This window comes from Sciurus carolinensis, chromosome 9 (assembly GCF_902686445.1).
Source record: "Sciurus carolinensis chromosome 9, mSciCar1.2, whole genome shotgun sequence".
Lineage (NCBI taxonomy): Eukaryota > Metazoa > Chordata > Mammalia > Rodentia > Sciuridae > Sciurus > Sciurus carolinensis.
The window spans coordinates 118,907,083-118,919,508 of record NC_062221.1 but is presented as its reverse complement, the minus strand read 5'-3'; positions in this window follow the sequence as shown (position 1 = coordinate 118,919,508).

Here is a 12,426-nt window from a genome sequence, read left to right as displayed (position 1 = left end):
ATCATGACTAAAAGATAGGAAAAAAGCACATGTTAAATATATTCATATTTTATAGTACAATATAGTTTGTATGCAATATCCAAAGCTAGAGAACTTACATTCACATTCAAAATCATTTTTGTAAATTTTAAATAGTTAAGATGTACTAGATACTGATTTAAGTACTTTATCTGTGAAAATTAATTTATTTTTTGGTGAACCCAAATGAATAACATTTTTTTCTCTTTTTTTGTTTTTTTGTTTTTTCTATTTGCCAGTGAGAAAGCTAGTGACAGAAAGTTCTAGCAATTTAGCATGATCACACAACCATAAAGTCTCAGCTATGATTTGTACTCAGGCTTTCCTGATGCCAAAAACCTATGTTTCAATCAGTTTAAAACATCTCTTTTAAATATAAGGCTACTTACTCTATATTCTTAAAGAAAAAATATATTTTAAAGGAAAATAAATGAGAGAATTTGAAAGTTTTATACACAGATTCAAATGCAAAGTACTTAAATACCCAAAATGAGAAGAAAAAAATCCACTAAATCAACAAAAATTCTAAGTAGATGATTTAAAATTAAAAAGTTTCTCAATTCTATTGTGGAATTATATTTAAGAAACATTGATTATGACATAGTTTATTCACATTCAAACTCATACACATAGGTAACTTACAGATTCTCTGGGAAAAACAAAACCACTATTTCTGTTCTAATTCTTCATGTTGACATTTATAACCACGTGGATTCAATAAGATTACCAAGTTATGATAGGTTAACTGATATAATTCATAATTTTAGAAACTATTATTTTTTTGGTGTCAACAATTAGAAATAATTAAAATAATTTATAAATCTATAATAATACCCAATATACTGTTAAACAAATACTAATGATGCTATATTTTTAGACGTGTTAAGATATGACATTTATTAATTTTATTTATTATGTATAGTGGATCTATTTATCACTAACAAGTACCTTAGCACCTGTTTAATTTCCCCTAAGTCATAACATTCATAATTTTAAAGTGTATGGCATAATAAAGTTTACACAGAAAAAAATTAATAATTGCCTCTTTCCTTAACAAAAAAGACATTTGCAGGAACAACTTAAAACCTGCAAAATGCTTAGGAGAATTTCTTAAAAGATCCTGATGAAAAGGGTATGAAAGCAGCACTTATTTTTACTGGGTAGAGCTGAGTTTGTATAGGAAATATTCTTCTTGCAACATTTTGAGTAATTTTCTGAAGTATTCATGAGTCAAATTACTGCTCTTCACCAAAATTAGTAATTAAGCCAATGGCTTACATCCCTTTGAATATCACAAACACAAAGAGACACTAGCCATAGGTTATGCTATAATGAACTACTATATTACATCCGATGTTCAGTGGGTAACAAGAACTTGAATATGTCTACCAAATATATTATCGGCACTATTTTAATTTTATCATCTGTAAAAGCAGTAACAATTAAGGCAATTTTGGTGTGGTAATAAACGGACAGAAGCTGTGTTGCAACTTTCCATCACTTTACAACTTCACTCACTCTAGAAGCTGAACACTGTTTATGAAAATTGTCAAGTGTTTGTGCTGGATTGATTTATCTAATCATAATCATGTACTCTGGGCAATGTGGCTAACTTTGTGTTTTGACAGCACCTGATGCACAATTGAATTTTCACTAGGTATTGAATAATAATCTGCAGATATCAGTTTAATAATGCCAAAATGGCTTTTTTGGAGTGAAATATTTTATCTGTGGCAAATATTGTAAAACATACCAGTTTAACAAAGAATATGCTAAACTCTTGGGGTTGGGGTCCTAAGGACAATTCCATATGTCTGCTGGTACATTTTCTTTGCATAACAGAAAAGAATGAAGAAAAAAACTTTGAAGTGAATGAAGTACAAATCAAAGAGGGAAAGAACATGGTCCACATGACATATTTTTTGGAGTATTCTGTGAAAAGGTTGGCAAGGATATTTGCAAAGCAGATGGAGCCCTCTAGGCAATTTGTGTGCCATACACTGGTCTCTGAAATTATGCAGCCAATGAGGGTATATAAAGGGCATACTCTAGGATCATAGGAGATCACAGGATTCTAGAGTTGCATGATATTTTCAGTAGAGTTGATCCAAGCCCTTAAGCTTCAAACTGAAGCCCAGAGATCATAAGAGACATTTCCAGAGTCACACATAAATTGATTGGTACTTCTTTGTGCTATCCTCTCCTAAAAAGAAAATAATAAAACATATTTTTTCATCCATGGCATCAACAGAAAATTCTGTGCTTAAAAATATTTTTTATGAACATTTTTAGGAGTTGTGGCTCAGTGGTAGAGTGCTTGCCTAGCATGCGTGAGACACTGGGTTCAATTCTCATCACCACATATAAATAAAGAAAGAAAACGAAGGTCCATTGGCAACTAAAATATATTTTTTTAAAAATTTTAAAAATAAAAAGCAAAACTTTGTATCCATAATTACACTTAGGACATAGGTCAAACAAATACCATTTTCAAACTACCATACCATTTTCACACACAGAAATTAGTTTTATAAAATCAGTTACTTTGTTATAATTTTCATGCACCTCTCCTTTCTCTTTTCTTATTTTGGACACTTAATTGAAGCAATTTCTGCCCTAAATTTTTCCTGGTGGTGTTTTGAATTTCTAAGTCTCACAATTGGTCTGTTCCCATATACTCATTACTTTGATATAAGAAATATCAGAATAACTGTAGTGTTAGATATATTACCAACAAAATTTCAATACTTCTATCTTAGAATGATGGTTTCAGAGGATGGTACATGAATCTATACTATAATGTTATAATGGTCAATGGACTTTTTAAGAATAAAATCACAAAACAAGAGAAATAATATAATTGTACAATCTTGGCAATCAAACACACTGAAAGTTATATATTATGTGTTATTTGCTGTGTAAGATAAAGTCCCTTTACAAGCTGTGCTAATTACTGAATTATAGGTAATGATTTATAAATAAATAACTAAACAATTTTGTACTTCAGATTGGTATAAAATATGACATTTTAGGATGGTATGAAAAAGTTGTGTTCATTTAGAAGTAATAATGCATTATGCTTTACCATTCATTTCCTTATATAACTTTTCTTATGTCCCTTTGAAATGAGAAATAATTATGATAATAACAATGCCTATATATTTGTCTCTACACCATATCAACATATTGGAATTGTACAGATCCTTCTATGAATAGATATACATCATTTGAATAATAATAAAGGATTTATTGAGCTTAACACTATATATTACTTCATACTGGACATTTTATACTTAAAATCCTGTGTTTCTATTAAATTCTTATTCATACTGGCAAATATCCAGTTTTTTGCTAAATATAATGTAAAAACACAAAAATTTAAGCTATAAATGCACGACAATATTATCATGACAGAGAGAACTACTAAAAATAATACAACTGCACTTGGTATATTTTAATTTCATAATATATGTTCTTTCAGGGCAGCAAAAATTAAGCCTCATATTTATGTCAAAATCAGAATAGAGTAGAGCATGGTAGCGTCTTCCATTTTTTGCCTACGTAATAGTTTCTTACTAACACTTCAGGAAACATATTATTCTGTATTGTCTCTCCCTCCTGGAGATGGAGTACTAAGAAGTCCATCTCCTCAATTCTCATCTTTCCTTTGTCATAATGTCTGTGGTGATTCAGCATGACAGTGAGAATGAAGGCAAAAAGGTCTATCTATAATTTCTAAAAGATGACTCTATCATCTTTACTAAACTATTCCTTAACCGAGAACCCAATATTCTACATAATTTCTCTAGTCCAAAAACATGTAAAACTTGAATTAAGTTACATGAAGTTGTTTGCTGAAGTGTCAGGGACCTTTCAAACGAACGGAAGAGCATGTAGGAAATTGAGTTTCAGTTCTAAGAAGTTTCACTACCATCAAAGGCCAAAGTTTTCAGAGCTAGGATCATAAAAAGATTGTTTCACCTCTGGGTCTCAACTTCTTTCCAACACTCTTGTTTTTCAGATCTCTCAGAACATCCTCCCTGTTTAAGGTAGTACTTCATAGTTTCTCCTGATGGCAACATAGTTCCTGTTTGTTGGATATGTGTTCCTGTACCTCAAGAAAGATGGCAGCCAAAGTCATAGGAAGAGGGAGAATCAAGGTAGATATCCAAATCTACTTGACACAAGACATCTATAGAAATTTTCTTACTGGCTTACCTAAGAGCAAAAACTTATTACTGAGGAAAACTGATTTTCCTCCCAGAGTGAATACACTCTCAAAGGAGAAAAAGACATCCCTTTTCTCTTTGCAAACTAGGTTTCAATGGCAATAATAAACTACAATAATGGCATTGTTTCAAGAACTTTATATTTCAATATTGGCCAGACATGCTTTACAAGGATAGATTAAAGTACAAATGGTGCTTTTGTTTTGTTTTGTTTTGGATAATATAATTTCAAATTCTTTCTAAACTTGATTAGATAAATTGTGGGTTATTTTTATTTTACTAAATACCCTTTGCACATATGTTTCACCCTTCTTTAAAGAAGATTTCCCATATTTTTAACATGACAATCAAATGTTTTCCCACATCATGTGATACAATTATATTAATAGAAGCTATGCACTTATAAGTCTATATATACATATGCATATGAATATATTGCCTCTGTGTGTGTGTGTTTATGTGTGTGTGTGTCTAGCTAGCTAACTCTCTAGTGAGTTAACTATAGTTTTGGAGAAAGACATTTAATCTACTCTGAGGTATGGGGAAAAATATTTGCATACTTGCAAAGGGCAAGTCAGGAATTTTTTTCTTCCAAAATAAACACACAAGCTCAAACTAGACTAAAGATTACTGCAAATTGCCTTTTTAAAAGTCAGTTCTACTGACTTACATTGTTTAAAATATAATGTGTCCTCAATAACAAGATTCATATTACTGTACATCTTCTGGTTCCTGGAAAAGAGATTAGTATTACATCGCCAAATTTGTATATTCAATGTAGCAGTTTCTTTTCTTTTCTTCTTTTTTCAAAAATCTCTGTATTTTATCAAAGGTTGATCTTAGTACTGAAAAAATTATATTTATATTCAATTTCTTATTCAAGGGAACTATTTTTCCTAAAACTGAACATTTAAAAATTGTTAAAAAATACAAATTGGAAATCAGGACACATGAATCATCACATTCATATATAAAAATCATGATCAGGATAATAAAGAATATTAATATATAGACCTTAAAAAATTAGAATTGACTTTTAAATTTGCTCTAAGTCCCTGCCAGATAAAGAGGACAGAAAGTAAAATTTATACACTGTCATTCTCATGGTCACTTAGGTTCAGTATAGAATTTATTGGGAGTACTTCATTCAAGAACGTATCTGATAATGCAATTCATAAAATTCATAAGTTACAGAGATGACTGAAAGGTGTTTCATGAAATAAAGTTTTATTTGGATACAAAGCAAAAATGAGTAGACATTCTCATTCTCAGAGCCATATACATTTCCAGGATGAAGTTCTATTTGCTGGATATCTGTCCTGTGGAAATTCCAGAGATTTCCTGTCCCTGGCCCTAGTAAGTAATCCTTTTGTATAAATAGTTGAAACACTGGAAAAGTCATGGAGTACTACTTCAACTATTTTCAAGGATCTTGGTAGAATTTGTCCTCAACTGTTTAGGATATATATGTCCATACTGGTCTCAGATACTGATACTTGACAATATATTGTATACTACTAAAATATTGAGAAATCTTCCCATTATATCTTAATTAAAAATATGATATTTACAATGTATGTCTAGTTCCCTGTGTTCATTATTCTTAGATTCCTTCCTCCATTTGGATGTTGGCCTGTCTGACCAGTCTGTGTTCCTAATCTAGAAGAAGTTAATAAGCTCTTAGCTGATACTGAGACAGGAGCATTGTCAAATTCCTAGTTTGCTGCTTTCCCTACATTGATCTTGGGGTCTAGTCTCAGTAACTGTGTGTATTTATTTTTTCCCCATGAGAAAAGTTGTGTGCTACTCTACTTCATCCTACTGATTTCTTGCTTCTGAATTTTAATATCCGTGAATCAAAAAACATAATTCTTCATGATTACTGGAATCTTGACCTATGACCTAGAATTCTGTCTCAACCAAATGTATTTGGAAGCCTGGGTTTATTATGATCTGCAATCGCTCTTTCCTATCTTTCTGGCAGAATTCTTGCCTGGTAACTGACTCCCTAATGCTTCCTGTCACCACTTCTATCATCATTACCAACTGCTACCTTTCCATTCCTCCCTTATTCTGAACTTCTTCCTATTTCTGAGCTTATCCTGAATTTGCTTCCAAATCTGTTTTCAACCTAACTAAGCTTCCCAACCTTCATTATATCAGACAGTCCTACATTACTGGGTACACATCTATGCCAACAAACATATTTGAATTTTTTTCAAAATATTTCTACTTTCAGTTTTCTTCTCTACCTTGAAAAATAAAATTAATGTTCCATTCCTCATTTATATCTGTATGTAATAAATTAGATAAAATTATAAAATACCCTATCAATTAAAAAGTGAATTGCCTAACAAGTATACAATATGTGTGTTTAATGTGAGGAATGAATAAATGAATAAATAAATTAATATTATTAAATGTTCCTTATGCTAGCTTAGCTTGTCTTGTCTCCAGGTTAAATATTCCCCTTTATTTTCTAGATTTCATCAATAACTTTGTTGTCATATAATCATTATTTTCTTTGTGTGTTTTTTTCTTTTTTCTGTTATAAATTTATCTTCTAATCTGATGTTGGAGCTTAGGTAAGCTATTTATGGCCTGATTAATAATTATGGCCTGATTCTAACAAGAGAGTTACATTTAATTCTGGAGAACTATATTTTGTTTCCTGCATATCTAACATTATTTTAAATATTTGCTTTTAAAATAGCATTACATGAGATAATGAGGTGAGAAAATATCAGTGACTAGTTATATTTTATACATATACTATATACAATTTATATAAGCATTTATAATTTATATAAGTATAAAATATATAACGTATGTAATTATAGAACTATGTAATACAAACATACACAGATAACAGATAATGGAAAAGCATTTCTTAGATATTAATTGCATGAGATTATGGTTTATTAAAATAAAGGAAGTAATAAAGCTTCACATTCTAATACCAGGCAATACAAAAATTAATAAAAGTAACATTTTTACAAGTTAGTTCTATGTTTAAAGCTTAAAATAACACATTCTGCTGAACTGTTCAGAACTACTCCCACAGCATAAGCATAACACAGTCAAGTAAATTTAGGGAGATACATTTAAGCCACAAAGTTTAATGAAGAAAACAAAGTAAAATATCAGAAATAAAGTGTCTTCCACAAAATTATAAGTTGTTACCTCTTTGGTATCATTTAAATCACATAATAGTCTTTCCTAACTTTTATAAGGCTTGCAAAAACTTGTGATGCTTTTCTCTTTTATTAAAATTACCTCTCTATATAAATGAAATATTGTTTAAGACCCAAATGTTGATGTTTAAACTTGGTATGTTTTTGTACAAATATTTTTATTTAATGTGGCGAATAGTGTTTGAAATTAGTTAACCTATTTAGGTACAAAGTTAAGACTTTTTTAAGTAATGAAAACCTATTCTACAGAACTTAGAGACTTTTCTGGCAAAATTACTGTCATTCATACATTATATTTATCTTATGTTCTTATTTCCAATAAAAAATATGACTATTAAACATCTATCATGAGAATTCCCATTTCTTTCTTTTAAATTGACTTACAGTCATGTTGATTTCTTATAGACTGCAGCATTAAAAATGTACACTATTCTTGCTATTTTTATGATAGTGTTTATTATAGAAGTTGGTTTTCTAAATGTTATTATTTTTTCTTCTAACTACTTTAAAAGGGACTAGACAGACACCAGAGGGAGCCCAAGTTACCTAACCCTGATCTCAAGAGCTGAAGTGACATCATCAGTCATCATACATAAGCAGATCTAACACTCAGTCCAACACACCTAAGAATAGAAGAACAAAGGATAGCTTAATTTAGCCAAGCTTACAAAAAACAAGCTGCAACATAGATTTTCACTATCTAACAAAGCTATATCTTAAAATTACCTTGAGAGTTTCTAATAGGATGCAAAGGCATCAGCGATTTATAAAACAACTTGGAATCTTGAGAGGAAAAAATGAATATAAGGGATAGTGAAGAGTCCTATAAGAATTGAACTTTAGTGTTCTTGGTACTTAGGCTCTATTTCCCTCTCATGTTATAAGGACATAAATGTTTGTAGTGTTCACCTCAATCGATTTGCTTTTTTGTTGTATAATTGATGAAACCCCTCTATAAGACTCTTCCGTTTCTTCTTCCTCACTACTCAGAATTTGCTTCTCTCTAAAACTGATGCACGTAAAAAAAATAATAAGTAGAGTTAAGGCAATTCTCTTTTTAACTAATCTATCCATGAAACAAACTATCACATCCTTATTTGGAAATCATTATTACAAATTTCTAAATGAGCTTTAATTAAATTTTAAATTTTTTAAATTGCTGTTAAATTTTCACCTTAAAAACAATGTTGCAAGTGATTTTTACATTTGATATTGCTTGAATACACTTTTTAAAAATTAATTTTGTCATGATGTTCTATATTGAGCACATATTACTCTGACTCTTAATGCATTTTTCCTTCTAGCCATTCTGTCCACTGATAAAATCTTTCTTCACTTCTGAAAGACTGTTTACTATTGCAGTTTTCCCTCAGTAATGTTAGTACCAGTCTCTCCCCGCTTCCTCTGCATCATTAGTTCTCTCCCTTTCTCCTAAAAAACCCACTGTAAGAAAAGGACTATGTATCAGTTATTACAATCAATAGCACTTTCAATCCATGTTTACAGTTTAAGGCATCTTTACATTTATCTAATGGTTACATTTCCTTTCTTTGTTCTTTTTAGATATACATGATGGTAGAGTGTCTTTTGACATATTATACTTACATATAGTATAACTTATTCTAATTAGGATCCCATTCTTGTGGTTGTGCATGATGTGGAGTTTCACTGGCCATGTATTCATATATGAAAATATCTTTAGAGTTAAGATGTTAATTCTAGACTGTACCTGTAAAATCAAACCAGTCATATAGCTGAATTACCTATACTACTTTTATCATGGATCTGTATGTGTCCATTCAGAAGGAACAATATTTTTATTAAAAGTACACTTACTCTAAAGAAAACTAGTGTATATAAAAATGAGTATGTTCTTGGTAGAATCATTCATCTGGGAATATTTATGTGCAAGTTTTCAAGAAATGAGCACATTTTTCCCAACAAGATATAAAAATGTACAATTATCTTGAAGTTTCATTAGTCTCTGGGCAAGTAGACTGGTGCTCTAAAAAGAAATCAAAATAAAATAGGGGTACAGATTTGTGAAGAATAAGAGGTCATTAGATAAACTATTACTATTTATCATCTATGTATTTTCCATTGCATTTCTTGAAATCTTGTGTTCCCAATTTCCTTGTATATAAAAATCTGAATGTCTCATGAAACTGTTGTCAAAATATAATGGAAAATCTAAATGAAACACTTGACATACTGAATTTCATAATGCTCACTAAATAAATGTGTCTTTAAAATTTTCTCCAGATAAATACTGTAATTGCGTTCACAATACATTTTCACATTCACAAGAATTCTCTCTGGTATATTTTATTGACCTTTTACAAGAACAGAAGATTGGGAAACAGAACAGTGAATTCAAGTCATAGATATACTAAGGGATTACACATCAGTCATTCATTCATTATACTGAAGCTTTATATTGCTATAAAAATAAAAGCATCAAAAGTGTTTCCCTTTGTAATCTACCTACTTTCTGTAGGAAAGAAAAGCCTTACCAGGATTTGAGATTTAGCAAACTACAAAGACAAAACTGGAACTTGGGACTTGCACTGGGCATTGTTTTCCGAACATTCTTTTTCTTTTTTTTTTTTTTTTTGCTCAAAGCATCTTTCCTACTATAATCAGTCTAAATTCAAAAGCATTCTCTGATTACTTATTTGGAAATTAAAATTGCATCCATAAAAATATTGTTAATACTCAAAAACATGTCACAGAATTGTTATAAACAGATTACAAGTTTCTGTTTACAGCATGTGCCTTGATGTAGTTAAAATAATTGATGTTTGTATTTCATTTAAGAATCACAAATGTTGGAAATATAGCCCAAATATAATACTGTAGTTTCATCTGGAAAAAATTCCTAGGCACATAGTGGGTATGAAATTAGTACAAAACATTAATGATAGTTGTAATTTATTGAAAAATCATATTCACCATTATTTGGATATAAAAAAGCAGAAATTTAAAAAATGTATCTTTCAATCTTATCTACTCCAGAGACTAAGGCAGGAGGATCTCAAGTTTCATTCCTGCCTGGCAACTTAGTGAGAACCTCTCTCAAAATAAAAAAAATTAAAAAAAAAAAAAAAAAAAAACATGAAAAGTCTAGGGTTGTAGCATTCCGCTCAGTTGTAGAGTGCTTGCCTAACATGTGCAAGGCCCTGAGTTCAATATTCGATCTCACAAAAAAGCTATATCTTTTAGTTTTAAATATGCATCAGCCGCCTCTGATATTAACCATGGTACATACTTAAGGAGACAGAAAATTTCAAAAGACTGTGTGCTGCCTACATCAAGCAGTAATATAGTGCATTCATAATTCAAATATTATTATGATAATAGCCTAATTTTAAAATCTGTTGAAAATCATATTTGGGTGGTATTCTAACTATTTTCCAAAATGAAGGAAAAAAAAAAAAAAGACTCCATGTGAAGAGACTTTTCTGTCTTCCTAGCATTCCAATAGTACTTATGGCACACCTGCTTTAGTAATGTGGCTTTCCATTGTGGTGAAGGGAGCTGTTAGTCTGATTCCCGTGCATAAGCTGTTCCAGGAAGCTTTCCCTTAAAGCTCCTAGTCTCCCACTTGTCCATGGGCAGCAAACATTAGGGAATGCATGCTCTCTTAGTCGCTGCTGATGGTGTAAGGTCCTGCAGTCCAGGAGGGCTTTTGAGTTTCTGTGTTTCTTGCAGAATTAAAATCCTAAAACCATTAATGCCTGGACAACTGGAGAGAACCTGCTTTTGAAATAAATCTCCCCCGACCTCCTCCTTGGGAAAATTTAATCAACTTCTCCCACTCATGGAGAAGGAAAAATACACATACAAAAAAGCATTCAGAAAATGTCAGCACTAAACTAGTTGATGCATTGATACTGTGAATTTATCATATAAAAACAAATGTTATTTTTCTTTCTCTTTCATTTATTTTGTGGGTTTTAATGTGCTTTCCAATATACCTGTATAAGAAATGGTTTGCCAAGATATAGCTAATTTACCTCCTCTTATAATCAATTAAATTCTTTTTCAATTTTTGAACTGATAAGCAATTACTCAAAATTTTAGTATTTAGTAAAATTTTATCAGAGGATGGAGTGTAGATATAACATAGATAATCAGTCATTAATAACATAAAAATATTTATTTCTTAAAAAAGCTTCACATCTGCAATGTGAATATATTAATCTAGCATGATTTTCCCTCTTATTTATAATTTATAAAATGGAGGTATTACCAAAGGTATTCTAAATTTTCTGGATATTATGAAATTGTATAGGAAACATTTTACATTTTGACAGGGATAATGCACACATATACATTTATTTCAATCTTCCCAATATATTCTCCTACAAAATAAAAATTTCTTCAATAACTTTCTCTCCTACCCCCCTCAACAAGAAATCCTATTTGGTTGGTTTTTAAATTACATCCAAAATCTCGGGAAGTGACATTTCTAATTCAGAAGGAAAAAATACATAGACACATGCAAATAAAACTATGAAAAAGAATAAGGAAGGCATGCCAAATATATCCTGGAGCTATTAGAGAAAGACAGTTACTTTGCTTGTATAATGATCTAGTAGCTTTCATGGGAGTTTGAAATTATATTAAATATTCATCTCCAAGTTTAATCCATTATAGGCACATTTAGAATTGTTGAATAGTAGTAAAAACAAATCTAAAATGTTCAATAGTAGTTATTGAAGTTGATCTGCATTCCATTTGAGTGTTTGTCCCGCACTGAAATGATGGTATCAATCACAAATATATAACTTAACTATATATGATTTTTCTTTTGAGGTACTTCTCCATAAAATTCAGAGATGGAGGCTAATTATGAGTGGGCATTTGATAAATCTGAAAAGTACAGAATTATAGAAAAAGATACATTTATATGGAAATAATGAAAGATTTGGGATAGGAGCAGAATAATTTTGATGAATTGAGTGAAATATTTATTATATGTG